General features: G+C 44.5%; 1 protein-coding gene across 8 annotated transcripts in view; it reads right to left on the bottom strand.

Moving 5' to 3' along the window:
* The window catches only part of SEMA5A (semaphorin 5A), a 460,606-nt gene that overhangs the window by 334,100 nt on the left and 108,638 nt on the right, over positions 1-17,868 (bottom strand). The window contains exon 1 of one of the 8 annotated variants that reach the window (XM_032337778.1): positions 14,251-14,319. The exons of the other annotated variants lie outside the window; for them this stretch is intronic. The gene's annotated coding sequence lies outside the window, so the exon portion shown is untranslated. Of the gene's footprint in view, positions 1-14,250; positions 14,320-17,868 lie in introns of those variants that run through there. 8 annotated transcript variants of the gene reach the window in all.

Below are 17,868 nucleotides of genomic sequence, written 5' to 3'. Positions count from 1 at the left end.
AGTGCATTGAGTGCATTGAGACCAATAGTTCAAAACCAAGAGCGAATTTACTCCCTCTGCCTGGGAACATGTGGCAATTCCGAGTGGCCGTCACACCTGGGACCTGCTACTGACATCCTGTGAACAGAGGCCGGGAGGGCTGGTACGTACCCCGCCCCCAAAAGAAAGTTTCCAACCCGAAAGGTCAATAGTGCTGAGGCTGAAAAACTCCTGCTTTAGAGTGAAATTTCAAAAAAAAAAAGATGGAATTAAGTAGCATGAAAGCACTGTAATGAGGAAAGGAATCCATAAGGCCCATTAAAAGATGTAATCATCAGCCCCCACCCCTGATTCCAGTCCAAGTCCACCAAGTAGTAGAAATTCCTGCCAGGCAATAGGAAATGGCCTTTATTGTCCACATGTGACATCCGCCCTCCACAAACCACAAATACCGAGGGCACACTCAGCGGGAAGCTCCGTACCCCTGAAACGTGTCTCAGCTCCCCAAACAGGAAGCCTGGCAGAGTCACTGGACAGCTTTCTAATTACCTTTTATATACCATACAGATTCACTCTCTGTTCCGCCGTGTGCAAAAGAAGAGAGGCAATTTATAGCAAGCGTTTCGACTCTCTGCTGTATTATTTTAAGATGCTGCTGCTTTTACATTTTATCCATAAGAAGCCGCACTCGAATAAATAAAAACAGTTGGACACAGTTCACAGACAAGTTTTTCAAAGAGCACATTCTTAACGTCATAAGCTGTGACTTCTAATTAAATATGCTATCCTATGGATTGCATAGGCAGACTCTAGTTCCCATTTCCACCGATGTACAGCATCTGCTTTCCTGCAGCACTTTTTTAACTTTCTCACATGCGTCCGTGTTTGTTTAAGCCTTCGGGGGGATCCAGCTTGGGCATCTCCCCACCGATTCCAGCCACTCCCCAGCACGGCCTGTAATTTGCGAAGTAGAAACTGGCTCCCACCTCTTGTTGTTTCCAAACATAAGGGGAGTGGAAATGATCATGAAGGTTGAAGTCTCCTGATTCCATAACTGCTTCCTGTCTTGAGACATCTTCCTTCACTTCTAGACCATTTCTTAATCACCACTGATCCTGGGATCTGCACACCCCCTGCCTACTGGCCATTCTGATTGATAATATCATTTTAAAATGTATTACATTTCTCCTGTCTTAGCTCAGGCTTTGGTAATAAATCACCACAGACTGGGGCGGTGGGGGGGGAGAGAGGGGTTAAACGACAACCATTTATTGTCCCAGTTCTGGAGGCTGGCGTGCAAGTCCAAGACCAAGATGTGAGCACATCTGTGTCTGGTAAGACCCTGCTGTCTTCCCTCTGTGTCGTCACAGGCAGAGTGGGGAGAGAGGTAGCAAAGGAGGAAGACGTCCCTCTCATGTCTTTTCTTTTTTGTTGTTGTTTTTGGGGGCTCTTTTGTTTGTTTGTTTGTTTTCGGCATCCCTGGATGGGCTCGAAACTCATGTCTTTTCTTTAAGGGCATGAATCCCACTCATCAGGCCTTGATCATCACCTCCCCAAGGGCTCTCCTCCCAACACCATCCCATTGGGGGTTAGAAATTCAATGTAGGAACTTTAGAGGGACACAAACACTCAGTCCATAAGGGCTCTTCTATGCCAGATGGAGCTAAAACAGGGGCACGCCTTCCCCTGCCATGTTCTTTGCCTCCCAAGCAACGGTTCTTGGTTTCGGGGTACAAGACAGAGAACAACAAACGAGTAGCAAACACAACTCCTGATGCTGATGAGAACGAGTAACGGGGTAGAAAGTCCCAGAGACGAGGGCTACTAAGAGCCGAGTAACAGACGGGTAACAAGCATCTTCCCCATTCAGGACAAAGTAAAGGACAAAGAAGATGTCTGGCCAGACTCTGTGCCTCACTCGGGAAGTCGGGACAGAGGCGGAGAAAGGATGGTACCAAATCCTCCCCACATTCCCACAAAGGCCGGAGACAATGCACCTCTGAGTGCGGATCAGAGGGGCCCAGGCAGTGATGGCGTTCAGATGCCGGCCACCTCGCTGCCGCATCTTCCTAAGCACAACGGTGCAGCCTCATCTGTCACCGCGCAAACCCCAGGGGTCACCCGCCGCCCACAGACCAGCCTGCTAGTGCAATGACAGCGGGGACAAAACGGGAGGCGCCATCCTCCTCCCGGGCCCGCAGGCACGTGCGCGCGAGTGCGCGGGAGATTTACAAGTCTCGAAATGACACCCAAATGACTTCTGTTTATTCATCTAGGGAGCGTTTCATTTCCTCAAGAATCAGTGTCTGACAAGATACGGAAAAGCGCAACTAGATCTACGCGGCGCCAGCAAAAACACATCAAGTTCTTGGAAGAGAAAATTAGGAACAACTTCTGCTCGTCTGGAGCGGCAGGGCACGAAAAGTGAGGACGAGTGCAGACCCTTTGATGTGCATCCCAAAAGCCGCGGGAGTCCATATGCAGCCAAAGGGCTGGCTTCGGGGTGCGCCCCGCCGGGCCCCGGCAGCCACCTGGATTCCAGATGCGGGTCGAATAAAGGAACAGGGCTCATTCCAAGGCCAACACCACAGCCTGTTGCCTTGGTGCCACTGGCTGGTACGCGTGCACACGCGCATTCCATCACGGACCACGTGCAAAGCACGGGAGCGCTTCCAACAGGACCAGACCCGCCGCTGAAACCCCTGGAAACCTCACGCGCGCCGCCGGCTCGTGCACATGTGTGCGCGCATTACTTCTGCTCCCTCTCGCCCCTACGGGCCTTCCTCCTGCTAAGGAAGGGCGGAGCGCGCCCCCCAGAGGAGTGCCGGGAGGCCACAAGCTATTCAGTCCCTCTGTTTATAGGACACCTCGCGAAGAAAAAGATAGGCGTTCACCATTATCGTTCACCCTAATTCTAATTCTCGCCATTACCCGTAACACACGGGGCAGTTAGGGGATTTGCACACAGAGAAACACAGGAAAAGGAGACCCAAGAAGCATTTTTTTTTTACTTGTCCAAGTTTAGGTGTGCTGGAGAGAAAGGGAAATACTAAGTATCTTCTATCAAATAGCTAAGGGCAGGCTTAGAGGGTGTCTAATCCGCTGCTGGTGCATGTTGAGCTCCTAAGACAAGGAAGCTGAAAAGGAGAAAGAATATTATCAGAAGACCTTCAGAAAGGATTCTGCACATCAGGAAGCAATGGTTGGGGTGGGGAAGAGTCTACACCATTTGCAGGAGTTACTTTAAGCCCTTGAAAGAAATGAAAAGGCTCTTGGGAAGATCTTACTTCTATCCAGACCTCAGCTAAGTCCAGAACAATAGGGTTGGAATTCCTAGTCCCTAAATTCCCACACCTTCCTACTTTTGCAAGTTCAATGCCAATTGCTGGGCCTTTGCTTAGAGGCTGCTTCTCCCTACCCCTGCCCCCGCCCCCACCAACAGAACCCCTATTAACAGTCTATCAGACATCCTTCCAAGATCTTGCTCATGTTCACGTAATCATGTACAAACACATGGATACGGACTTGGAAGATAAGGGTCTTCCTGCTGAAAAATAAGGTCTACTTTACTCACTTAATATTACAAAAATCTAAGCTAACCGCGTGTGATTTAAACTCACCTTAAAACAGATGCATGCTATCTGAGACATTCTTATGATCTAACTGGTACATAACCTACAATTCTTGACACATCCTCAACATGCAAGGTAGTTTTCAGGAGGCTTTGCAGGTGGGGGCAGGCACTGAAAATAACACTAGCAAAAATACCTGACACACATACTCTTCTCTGCGTGCATTTGCGTTTTTAGTTTTGTAATCTGTATTCCCAGAAGGGGTACTACTGGGTCCCAGAATTTGTATATTTTTAGTAGGAACTGCCAGAGTGCTTTTCCAAAAATGTAAACAATTCCCATTTCCATCAGGACAGGGTGTGAGTCCCCTTCATCTGCATATTTACCAGCAGGGTTCTGTTTTGTTCTGGCAGTCAGAAGGAAGGAATTTCAGCTATGGAGGGACCATCATTGCATCTACTTACTGAACATCAGAATTCCCTCATTTGTGAATTGCTGATTCATGTCTTTGCCTATTCCCTTGTGGGTTATTTGAATCTTTCTTACCAATTGATTCCTCTTTGTAGATTAGAGATGTGAACCTTAGGTCTATCACGTGCATCATAAAAACTGTCTCTATGTTATATCTGACTTGTTAGATTGCTTCCATCATCTTTTAGCATACATTTTTCATAATGACAACCAAATCACATTTGAGCTCTTACGTTGTCAAAAAAGAGGAGGAAATAAGCAGAAAAATCCTGATCTACAACTGCTAAAATGAAGACTAAAAATCCTCTGAAATATAAACTTGAACAGAATCCAGTATAAATAAAACTACATATCCAAAAATGCATTCCTTGCCATTGGCACAAAGGTTGTCTCTACGCTTCCTGGGCTGACAAGACCTTAATCGCATAGAAAGTCAGTAACGTGGCCGGTCCAATGCCTTGTGGTGGATGCCACTAATGGGCCACTCAACCCTTCTGAAATCTAGGCAAGGCATTGGTCTAGGGAACTTCCAGCTACAAATCCTAGTCTGTGCCAACCTGAGCAGAACCCACAGGGACCCTATATGCTTTGCCAAAAACCATCTCCGGAAGGGGGAGAATCAGCACCCTGAGGGGGACAGCGTGAGAAGGATGAATCTCGAGGAAGGGCTGACTCTCTGTTTCGTTAAAAATGGTACATCTTTTTCTCTGCTTTAGAGATAAACAAGAGAGCTAACAACAGGATGCGTCCACCAGAGAATCGGTTTCTCTCATTGTCATTACGAGTTTTTGTTTCCCAGTTGTCACCTTCCAGAACTTTGCCAGTAATAATGTCATAGGCCTTCCTGTTAGGTGACAAAGAGGAAAAGAAATTTATTGCTCGTTCCACCTGACGCTCCCAGGCATTTCTCAGTGTTGCTGGCTTTGTACATCCTGTTGGATTTTTGTCAGATAGTCATTGCTGTCAACAATAAGGAAGATGCTTGATGGTGTTTCTAATCCCCAAAATGGTGGAATAACATTAGTCTTAAAAAGGACGACAGAGGGGCGCCTGGGTGGCCCCATCATGAAACGTCTGCCTTCGGCCCAGGTCATAATCCTGAGGTCCTGGGATGGAGCCCCACATCCGGCTCTGCACTCGGCAGGAAGCCTGCTCCTCCCTCTCCCGCTCCCCCTGCTTGTGTTCCCTCTCTCTCTTCCTCTCTCTCTTTCTCTGCCATTTAAATAAATAAATAAAATCTTTATTTAAAAAAAAAAAAAGGACAACAACAGAACCCCCTTTCACCTCACCAACCCCATCTGAAAGCCTGGGTCAACCGTAAAATCTCATTATAGCCGCAGAAGACGCACGTTCTGCCCTCACAGACAGCGGGCCAGCAAGCATTAAAGGCCTGATCTGTTGAGGCAAATCCCACTTTTACATTTCCCGGCCCTCAGTGAGCTTCGCATTACATCTGAGAACAGACACCAGTGCCCGCTGTACCCCCGAGGTCTGAGCACCACGGTGCAGCAGAGAACAGAAATCAGATCGCATTAAAATTCAGGCTGACCATGAGTTCAGGTGCCACAAGCTTCCTTCCGACCCCCAACTGAGCTGTTCTAAAAGGCATCCTTGGAAAGTGATTCTCAGTCTCTAAAAAATAACACAGATTTTTAAAACGGATCTATTATACACAATAGTGCCTATAGCTAAAATAATAATACGGTGTTGTATATTTATGTTATTTATGTTTGCTGAGAAGATAGATCTTAGGTTAAACACTCTTAAAATACTCTTAAATACTCTTTAAAAAAAACAATAGTTTGGGACCCCTGGACAGCCCAGTTGATTAAGTGCTTAAGCGTCTGCTTTTGGCTCAGGTCATGACGGAGTCCCTGGCGGGCTCCCTGCTCAGAAGGGCGCATGCTTCTCCCTCTGCCTGCCTCTCCCTTTCTTTGTGCTCACTCGCTCTCTCTCTCCTCTCTCTCTCTCCTCCTAACAAATAAATAAATACAATCTTTTTTAAAAATAAAAATTAAATTTTAAAAAAAGCAATAATTTGAGGAGGTCATGGGTATGTTCAAGATCCTGATGCTTGCAATCGTTCACAAACTCATCAATATATGTAAATACACATTTAAAGAGACTCTTTTTATTGGCTTTTTTCAAAAAGATTTTATGTATTTATTTGGCAGACAGAGATCACAAGTAGGCAGAGAGAGAAGAAGGGAAGCAGGCTCCCTGCTGAGCAGAGAGCCCAGTTCTGGGCTCGATCTCAGGACCCTGGGATCATGACCTGAGCCAAAGGCAGAGGCTTTAACCCACTGAGCCACTCAAGCACCCCTTTTTATTGGCTTTTATAAGTCAGTCATTTATCTCAACAAAGTGGCTTTAAAAAAAAAAAAAAAAAAAAAAAACAAGATCTTTTAGACTATTTATATATAATGGCATTTTTCCCATGGAATGATCTCCCAGAAAAAAGTAACTTACTCTTCAGTTCAGTTTATCTGTTTAACCACGGCTGGATCCCCGTGCCTTACAAGTTACCATGTCCTTTTCACAAAGGTCTCTGTGCGGATGCTGGATGCCCAAACCCATTCGTTCTCAACATACAGGCCTATATCCTGGTTTGCTAGAGAACATAGCTGCCCTGGGGAACCTTAATGGCCAACGTCAAATCTTCTTTCCACTAACTACGAGAAAGATGAGCTTTCACCTTTGCACGAATAAGCCAAATGCATTTCTCTCTGATGGAAAATCAAAGTTCTAAGCCACTGGCAAACCTCTGGGGACACCCTGAGTTTCATCACGCTGATCCTCTAATAAAAGGTGTTAACAATGCTAGTGGGGTTAAGTCAAGTCATTGCAAGAAATCAAGCACAGAGCAGCTCTCTGGCCAGCATCGCTATCCACTGCATTATTCTCTACACCGTATCACAGTCTCCTGCCCAGCACATTGCAAATACTCATGGAGACTGACTTAGTCAACAAGTATGCTGCCTGCTGCCAGCTCAAGATCCCTAGAAAAAAAGTACAATAATTTAAAAAGCAGAATGCAAAAACGGTAGGGCAAATCTGTATGTCAGACAGCAGCATTCTGGGACCAAGGAGAACGGGATAGATCGTTACAACCCGGGTCCCGCCTTGCCCCACACCTCCCAAGCCTCAACTGGGGAGAGCCTGCATTTATGGAAAACAGCCTGAACTGCTATCTGGAAGAAAAAAAGCAAAATAAATGCAGACAGGGACTTCCACTGCAGACTTCAAAGTGAGACTCTGACCTTATTTCCTAGAACCAGGATGGCATTTAATGTTACAGCCGTGGAGAAGTTTTTGGCTAAGATGCTGAATGAAATCTCTCTCGAGGGGAGAATTCCCCTTGGGACTTCTTGTCATTTTTAAGATCACTTCCGAAGTATCAAAGCACTACAGTGCCAGGGGAATTATTACGGAGAGCTCTCCAGCAGATGCTGGGACCCTCCCCAAACGCTGCAGCGCCCATGGTTCTGTCTATGGCACCGTTTTCCTCCCTCCGGCGTATCGGAGCGGAGAGCCCTGGACGGTAATCACCGTGGCCATGTTCGCGGCTCCCCAGTCTACCTCTTGCCCCGATCGATCCTTCCCAGATTGTCCGGGTTCACACAGTCACCTGCCTGTTCTCTCCACTGGATCAGAAATGAAAGCTGTCAACCCAAAATTAACAGGGCCCTCGAAACATTCTGATTTTCCCCTCCAAATCCTGTGCCTCCCCTGAGCCCAGGACTTCTCTCTCCATAAATGAAATGGTCCATCACCCACCGACATTCTCAAGTCCAATACCTACAATTCCTTCTTAATTTTTCTTCCTCTCTTCACCAATGCCCACGCCAGAGCACCATTGACTCTCCTTCTGAGAACACACTAAACCCACCCAGTTTTCTCCATCTTGACCAACCATGCCCTATGCGGTGGCCCTTGACCACCATCATGCCCTACCCGGTCACCTGCGATGGGCTTCGAACTGGTCTTCCGGCTTCCCCTCTGGCTAATCCACCACCCACTTTCCCAATGCTGACTCTGACAATTTTGAACTACAACTGAAAAATGCAGTAAATCCAGTCCCTCTATAAGTTCTACTGAGGCTTCTCAACATCCATAACGAACAGTCCATATTTGGTGTCCCGCCCTGTGAAGCCCTACACGCTCTAATGCTCACCCATCTTGGTGGTCAATTCCCACCACTCTCCCCTCCCTCATTACATACAGGCCAATCCAAAGTGGCCACCTCGGCCCTCTCTACCACACGACCAGTCCGGGCTCTCCACACTGCATTTGATCGCTACACCATACTCTTCTTATTTGTTGTGATATAATTAAATATTTATATATGTAACACGTAGCTACCATATATATATTATACTATATAATATATATACTCTATAATTATTGGTTATGGTCGAACTCTCCACCTAAAACATATGCCCCGTGATAGCTCAGAGCCTCTCTTGTATACCAGTGTGTTTCCAACCCCTGAAACGGTCCTACCTACTGCATATGCTCAATAATGTCTGCTTGAAGATGGGAAGATCTCCAACACAGATTCTTTCACCTTGTCAGTTTCCTTACAACTTTCAAGGAAAGGGGCTAGTGTTTTCCATCAATAATAGAAACATAGGGATGCCTGGATGGCTCAGTGGGTTAAGCCTCTGCCTTCGGCTCAGGTCATGGTTTCGGAGTCCTAGGATCAAGTCCTGCGTTGGGCTCTCTGCTCAGCAGGGAGTCTGCTTCCTCCCTCTCTCACTGCCTGCCTCTCTGCCTACTTGTGATCTCTATCTGTCAAATAAATAAATAAAATCTTAAAAAAATAAAAATTGAAACATAATGTCCAATCAGACATTAATTGCAATGACAGCTAGTCCTCGATGACCCCCATACACAGGAAGGGATACAGGAAAGTCACCATTTGTTTATAAAGATTTACCCACGAGGAATCTTTGAGATTCACCACCAACTAGTTATGTGTTTCCTGCAAGAAAATTACATGTGAGAGTGGCTTTAACCCTCAAAATGTCTGCCAGCTCCGGGAAATAAAACCGAGACACTATCTGCAGAAACCTAGAGCTCTTCATTGTGCCACGTATAAAATACGCAGGTTCTGCTGCTTTACAGTGTTTGTCCATAATATTCTGCTGCGGGAGCTCTCCCCATGACCTTTACAAAATAAAGGGGGCGACACATACACTGGATTAAGAAGGTACAGTATCCACTGGGCTCAGCTATCCAGACCACCTTTGCATGACCTTGGTGAGTTTCTCAACTTCTCCAAGCCTCAGTTTTCTCACCTCTCGACTGGGGATAATACTAGCACCGGCTCTGCATGTTTGTCGAGAAGAGGAAAGCAAGTAGTAAAGCAATCGTAACGGCGTCCGGAACGTGGAGAGCACGCACGTAACGTGAGCCGTGACAGGAGTTACTGTCAGGTCACTACCAGTGCTTCTACACAGTTTCATGCTATGAAATACTGGAGAATCTTTATTACATGTGTACTGCCATCACGACACTGGGGAGGACTGTTGAATGACATCCACTGGTGAACTGGGCCAAGACCTCCTTCAGACCCAAACAGGGTGAGCTCTGCGGGTAGCTAGGGGCGAACTAGGGGTATTTGTCCTGGGGAACTGACCTGGTCTCAGGCTAAGGAGAAAAAGCTACTCCAAATGAATCAAATCTCCACAAACCAGGCATCTGTGGGTGGAAAGGTTCATTATAGGCATATCTGACCATTTACGATTTCCTCAAAAAAAAAAAAAAAACAAAAATTACTTTGTAAATGATTTGCCATAGAGACAGACTGAGAATAGGAAAACAAGAGTCAGTGGGGCGCCTGGGGGGCTGAGTCGGTTAAAGGGTCCTACTCTCGATTTCAGCTCAAGTCATGATCTCAAGGTTCTGAGGTTAAACTCCACCTTGGGCTCCATGATGGGTATGGAACCTGCTTGGGATTCTCTCTCTCCCTCTGCCCCACTCCCCCAATTAATGCGCACGCACACATTCTCTCAAAAAAAGGAAAGAAAAAGAAAGAAAATAAGAGCAAAAGCTGGTATACAAGACACTGAACATTACAATCACAAAACAAAGCTACCTCATAATTCATAATTACTGTGACATCCCAGAAGAAACTCCTAAGACCTTTGCACAGAACTTTTTTACACCTAGATTATGAAATAATCTTAGATGAGCATAACATTGTACATAAAATAGAAAGTTATGAAAAGACATGTAATCAGCTCCTAGAAAATACGGCCACAGAATGAGAAAGCTAGTATATAACTATGTATCAAATTAAGAAGGAGAGCATTCCAAGAAAATAGAGAAAAGTCATAGCTACCTGGGAAAAAAGAGCTAGACCTGTCAACAAAGATGCTTGGTTCAACGGCGACACTTTACAATAAGCACTAATAAAAGGAAGTGTGTGGTCAGTCATGACCTCCACTGCTGCTGTCCTTTCTTGCTTGGCACCTACTGTGGGCATGCCCACGGATGCCTCCTACCTGATGCTCCCACCTGGGCACACAGTGGCAACACAGCAGTTCCCAGCCCTGGGATAGCTGAAAAAAGGGGGGCGACTGTCCACTGTCTGATGAAAAATGTGTGTGTGTGTGTGTGTGTGTGTGTGTGTGTGTGTACACATCCACACACTCTATTGTGTTCACAGCATCAGGCTCGTGAAAAGATCATTTATTTAAAATAGCTGTGGTTTTCCTCAATTGGGCAGAGACTGTAGCAGCCCACAATCACTTTACCAAAAATCCAAAGCAAAGACACAACCCTGGGCTTCAGCACACTGTTTTTAGACATTTGTTTCATTAATTGGAATCCTGACCTAGTGGCCTTCATGAGTCTTAATAACATGATCTCTGTCTACATTTGTATCTACGACTCTATATACCTACATGTCTACATGTGTATCTCCATGTAAGTTTCTGCATCTATATATCCAGGTCTGTATATTTCTCTACGCCCATCTATATCTATACTTCTATGTCTATCTACCCATATCTACCTATATTTATGGCTTTATCTACATTAACCCAACTATAAATATATGTACACATTCAACTGACACAGATTTGTGCCCCCAGCATGGCAGGGACTCCATAAGGACACATCACTGTGGTTTTGTACAATTCAATATGTACATTTCAATAGTACATTACAAATTGACATTTCAGTTTTCCCAGCACCATTTATTGAAGAGACTGTCTTTTTTCCACTGTATATTTTTTCCTGCTTTGTCTAAGATTATTTGACCATAGAGTTGAGGGTCCATATCTGAGCTCTCTACTCTGTTCCACTGGTCTATGTGTCTGTTTTTATGCCACGACCATGCTGTCTTGGTGATCACAGCTTTGTAGTAAAGCTTGAAATCAGGTAGCGTGATGCCCCCCATTTTATTTTTGTTTTTCAACATTCCCTTAGCGATTCGGGGTCTCTTCTGGTTCCAAACAAATTTTTGGATTATTTGCTCCAGCTCTTTGAAGAATACCGGTGGAATTTTGATTGGAATGGCATTAAAAGTACAGATTGCTCTAGGCAGTATAGACATTTTAACAATGTTTATGCTTCTGATCCAAGAGCATGGAATGGTCTTCCATCTTTTTGTGTCTTCTTCAATTTCTTTCAGGAGTGTTCTGTAGTTCCTTGAGTACAGATCCTTTACCTCTTTGGTTAGGTTTATTCCCAAGTATCTTATGGTTCTTGGTGCTATAGTAAATGGAATCGATTCTCTAATTTCCCTTTCTGTATTTTCATTGTTAGTGTATAAGAAAGCCACTGATTTCTGTACATTGACTTTGTATCCTGCCACGTTGCTGAATTGCTGTATGAGTTCTAGTAGTTTGGGGGTGGAATCTTTTGGGTTTTCCATATAAAGAATCATGTCATCTGCGAAGAGAGAGAGTTTGACTTCTTCATTGCCAATTTGGATACCTTTTATTTCTCTTTGTTGTCTGATTGCTGTTGCTAGAACTTCTAATACTATGTTGAACAAGAGTGGTGAGAGTGGGCATCCTTGTCGTGTTCCTGATCTCAATGGGAAAGCTGCAAGCTTTTTCCCATTGAGGATGATATTTGCTGTGGGTCTTTCATAGATAGATTTTATGAAGTTCAGGAATGTTCCCTCTATGCCTATACTTTGAAGCATTTTAATCAGGAACGGATGCTGGATTTTGTCAAATGCTTTTTCTGCATCGATTGAAAGGACCACGTGGTTCTTCTCTCTTCTCTTATTAATTTGTTCTATCACATTGATTGACATTTCATTTCAATAACATGTACATTACAATAGCAAATTGACAGGACATCGGCCTTCAGAGTTCTAAGCTTGCCTGAGCTCCATGACCTGACAGCCACCTGTGTTGTGCTATTTTTATGTTTAAGAATATCTACTCCTTGAAGATGATGCTGATGAAATTCTTTGTGACACCGACAAGAGGTCCAAATGCTGAATTTAAGAAATGTAAATGCCAAGAAGGAACTGACATCTGATCCTACCATGCAGAGAAGGGACCCCTGGTCTCTGTCCCCATGCTATTAACTACTGTCACTTTCCCTTTCAGCCATCTTCCCACCTCACAGACAACCATCAGGGAAGAAGAGACTTCAGAGGGACCACACACCCTTTCCTCTCTAGGATACACTATGAAGAATGTTCCCTTATACTGGGAGATGGCAAAGACTACTCAGAAGGCAGGAGACTGGATTATTCAGGCCCCAGCTGGACAATCTGGTGACCGGCTATAATGGCTTCAGCAAATCTAATTATTTAATTATTGTAAAATCATGAAGTAAACATCTTAAATGCAGCACAATCAGAAGGCTAGAGAGGCACATTTTTATTGCACTCTTAAGGACCGTTAGAGTAAGTTATGTTTTACAAAATTTCGGTCTAAATCACTTCATTAAATAACACAAATGTAATGAGTGCTTACTGTGTGCCAGAATGTTAAGTACTGGGAAGAGAAATGCAATCAAGCCAAGGGCTTCACAGTCTGAACAGAGAAGACTGCATGGATCCAACTTTAAATTGCCACTGTGGGGACATGTGCAGGAGTACGGGGACACAGAGGAAGAGCGACCTCATCCATCTGGTCACAGAGAGGGAAGAGCGAGGTCCAGAGAGGTGACATGTGAGCTGAGAAAAGGTGAACTAGCAAATACCCACCCGCCGAATATCATAAGAAAATTAAACCAAACACACCAAGTGTAGCTGGAATTAAAAGGAGAATAATCTCATTCCTTCCTCACGCAGCAAGCTCACAGAACTCCAGGCCTGTGCCCAAATTAGAAGTAGGGTTTTTCTCGCCTAGCTGGGAAAATCCCAAAAGATCAGTCCATCCTTCCATCCATCCGCCCAACCATCCACACCTCTATAAATCCATCCACTCAACAAATAATTATTGACAGCTTTTTATTTCTTGGGTTCTTCTCACATATGTCTGGAGATGGACTGGTGATCAAAACAGGCAAAAATCTCTGCCCTCATGGAGTTTACACTGGGGGGGGGGGGGGGGCAGAGATTATGCAAATGGTGGGGATGGTGGCCAAAGAGGCAAGGTCAAGACATTGGACGCCCAGGGACTCCAGGGGGCAAGGGAATGAGCAATTGAGCTTAAGAGGAAGTGGCCAAGAACATTTAGGAACCGCAGCACGGCCACGTGCCCTGAACCAGATGAAGAAACTGCTTCAAAGAACAGGAAGGGATGAGCGTAGGAACACTAACAAATGACTGGACAGACTGCCAAATGCGATGCTGACGCAGCCTTGACTCCTCGGGTCAGCAACATGACGTTAACCGGTGACCGGAAGACACAGTTCTGATGGAAGACTGGCGGTCAAAGTGAGTTCAAGAGGAAATGCAAACACGGGAACTGGGGACGAGAAATACAAGCAAGTGCTTTTAAGGAGTTTTTCCATTTAAAAAAGGGGGGGGGGAGGAGAGATGTGGGTTTTAGCCAGAGGGGAAATGAAAATCAACAGGTCATTTTTTTAAGATGGTAGATATTTGCATTCCTACTGGAAAGATCCAGAAAAGATCCAGAAAATGAAAACTGGATGCTGGAAAGAGGAAAGAACAATTTCAGTACTATTTTTGACTAGGAGAGAAGGAATGGGGTCTCAGTGCCCAAGCTGGAAGCATGGCCTCAACTAGCCTTAGTCTGGGTGGCCACTAGGTGGGATTCATGATTGGCCAGCAGAGAAAGTGCCTTACCTTTCAACCATCCCTGTGGCAGGAAGGTGGCTTGCTGTGGGAGCAGGAGGCATAGTTCTCAAAAGGCATTTGGGGGGGGGGGGGCGCACCTAGGTGGCTCAGTAGGTTAAGCCTCTGCCTTCGGCTCAGGTTATGATCCCAGGGTCTCGGGATCGAGTCCCACATCGGGCTCTCTCCTCAGTGGGGAGCCTGCTTCCTCCTCTCTCTCTGCCTCTCTGCCTACTTGTGATCTGTCTGTCAAATAAATAAGTAAAATCTTAAGGAAAAAAAAAAAAAAGGCATATGGCCTCTGAGCAAGGCCGTCACCCCCCACCCGCTCAAAAAATAATCTGAGCTTGGTAAAAACTTAGACATACCAGCCATATTTCTGAATGCTGGAAACCTAAGATCTGTTCACTATTCTTAGATACCCTTATATGAAAATATGGTGGTATTTACTTCCCAGAATCTCCTGACCATCTTTCCAACCTTTGCTTTTTCTGCTTTGGTTTAACCAATAATGGTTACTGTCCAAAGCCGTAAGCAAAAGCAAATGAAGCAAGATGACTCTGATTCCTTTGTGGCCTGGAAGGCTAAAAGAGATACAAACGCACATGAAAACCACATGAAAAGCTCCAGTGGATAAAACATGAGCTGATTAGGTTTGCAGCCCTGAAGCTCTAGGATCCTCTCCAAGGCTTCTAGAGGCCACAACACAGGAAAGCCCCCAAGTCCCATGAAATTCCAAAATCCAAACACAGGGTCATTTTTTATGCCCTTAGGAAAGTTCGGTCAAAAAGATCTTACGCACAGTTTGATCAAGGGGGCAAAATCCTTACAAGCACATGTAACCTTCAAGCCCAGCAATTAACCTCACACACACGTCCACCCCTGGAACGGGCACGTGAGAATGAACAGCACACGGACGCCATCCCCAGCCTGACTCAAACACGAAGCAAAGGAAAGAAATGGATTCTGAACTTGACCACACATCTGTGATTCACAAATATTTAAAGCGGTCATAAAGCCAAAACAAAACATACTTGGCAGACACTCGCCTAAAATGAGGAAAAGGGCCAAAATCCCATATAGAAGAGACAGCGAGATTTCCCCAGCTCCATAATGGGAATTCCTATGTATTCCAACGTGGCTAGCGGAGGCAGACAATTGTCCTGTCAGGGAACTTGGGAAATGAGGAGTAAAGTGCATGTGACCAGGCAAATCAGACCCACACAAGCCTCCCCAGATCTTCTCCTGGAGATTTTCCATCAGGCTGACGAGGAAACAGGATAGGAATAATAAAGAGTGGAGTCCACAGCTTTAGTGTTTCTGACATTATTAAGAATGACAGGCTGAATCTTCAATCCAAAATACAGACACTCAGCATGCCTGAGCAAGTGACGCTCCTGTGCCAGTAATATATGTAGAAATGCACCAAAAATATCATGGAATAAAATGGCAATCAGCACAGCGACACCCACGGAAACACTTGAGCGCCCCGAGTCGAGTGCAACGCGGCGAGCACGTTTGTTTTCCTACTTAGTCTCTGTCTCAGCAAACCCGATCAAACCTCTCACTGCCTCTTTCCACTCTCAGCTGATGTTCTTTCACTTTCCTGATTTTACAGCCAAGACATCTAGAAAACCAAGTAAAGTAAAGCTAGAGACCAGAGTTGTGGTTGGATCTGTCCAAACCTGGGTTGATCTCCATCTCAAAAAAGAGAAATCCAGTCAGTTGTCTCTCTTCTGGAATGTGTAAGCTAGGAACCATTGTTGCAGACACAATTCATAATTAAGTTACTATTTTAGGTGAGTGCTCTAAACTCAGCAGATGAGGATGTCAACCGATGCACTCGGGTTCCACCAGCTCGGTCTCTATCTAGCGGTCACGCCACGTAACATTTACTGCGAACTCCAGAACTTAGGTACAAACATGACATACGAGGAAGAGCCCTGAATCAGATCCAGCACAATGGGTTAAGTTCTATTATATAAAAAGTATTGAAACAGTTGTTAAAATATAGGCAAAAGCTGTAGAACATCTCAAAATGCAAAACCTAACCTTTTCCTAACCAAGGGGATTAATCAAAGAATGAAACAATTCCAGGAGTCTGGCCGTAAACTAGATTTCTATTTGTAGGAAGAAGCAATGTGCAGTTGAGATCCCTCATTCCTACAAATATCCTAATGGTCTGAACATCCTCATGAGAGTAAAAGTGGGGGAGATTTTTGTCAGTGAGGAAAAAGAAAGGCAGACTATGAGACAAGTTACAAAGAACAGGATCTATTTTTAAATAACTAAAGTGGGGGGTGCCTGGGTGGCTCATTGGGTTAAACCTCTGCCTTCAGCTCATGTCGTGATCTTGGGCTCCTGGGATCGAGCCCCACGTCAGGCTCTCTCCTCAGCGGGGAGCCTGCTTCCTCCTCTCTCTCTGCCTGCCTCTCTGCCTACTTGTGATCTCTCTCTCTGTCAAATAAATAAATAAAATCTTAAAAAATAAATAAATAAATTAAAATATAAATTACCGAAGTGTTCTCTGAATTAGAAATGAGAATTTGTAATAATATCAAAAGAGAATAGAGAAAAATCTTTATTAAATTCCTAAGCACCGATTTTATTATGAAAAGAAAAAATATCTGGCAACATTGTAATAAATTTCTTCAGATTTAAAAGGATAAAGTCAACAAGCACATGAAATGGGAAAATATTAACAAAGAGTTAATGTTAAAAACAAATTCTGTTAAAATCTATAAAGGAAGTGCTGAATCTCAATGACTAAATAAGCATAAAATAAAGACAAACAATTCTCTTACATATGTATGTTCCCTCTCTCTCTCCTTTCTCAAAGTAATGGTTAATTTTCACATAATTAAGGGGCACCTGCGTGGCTCAGTCAGTTGAGCACCTGCCTCTTGATTTTAGCTCAGGTCATGATCTTGGGGTTGTGAGTTGGGGCCCCAGGTTGGACTCCCTGGTAAACCTGCAGCCTGCTTAAGATTCTCTCCCTCTCCCTCTCCTTCTCTCCCCAGGCTCACATGTGTTCTCTTCCTCTTTAAAAAAAAAGGGGGGGGGGGTAGCACCTGGGTGCCTCAGTGGGTTAAGCCGCTGCCTTCAGCTCAGGTCATGATCCCAGGGTCCTGGGATCAAGCCCCGCATCGGGCTCGCTGCTCCACGGGGAGCCTGCTTCCCTCTCTGCCTACTTGTGATCTCTCTCTGTCAAATAAAGAAATAAAATCTTAAAAAAAAAAAAATCACAAAGTTAAAAAAAAATTAACCAAATAACATAATGAATAAATAATGGAACATATCAAAATGAAGGAATAGACAAAAAAATTAATGATGCTCCATGATACTGAGGTTTTACTAAAAGAGACCCTCTAACATATTATTAGTGAAGCATAAATATCTATAACACCTTTGCAAAGGCAGTTGGCAATCTTATTGAAAATGCTTGGTTTTGAAATAGTAAGTCAACTGAAGTTATTCTGATGTAATGAATGAACCTCCAATTAAAAGAAAGCTTGATAATAGTGGTTGTTATTGTTCAAGAAACATACACTGTATGCACCGAATATCTCCTCTTCACAATATAGGCCGTACGTAGTGTGAGCTACAAAAGCTGGAAAGCAGGACTGAAAT

The sequence above is a fragment of the Mustela erminea genome, chromosome 3 (assembly GCF_009829155.1).
Source record: "Mustela erminea isolate mMusErm1 chromosome 3, mMusErm1.Pri, whole genome shotgun sequence".
NCBI classification, from domain to species: Eukaryota; Metazoa; Chordata; class Mammalia; order Carnivora; family Mustelidae; genus Mustela; species Mustela erminea.
The sequence above is the reverse complement of the archived record's forward strand: the minus strand, read 5'-3'. Positions and strand labels throughout refer to the sequence as shown.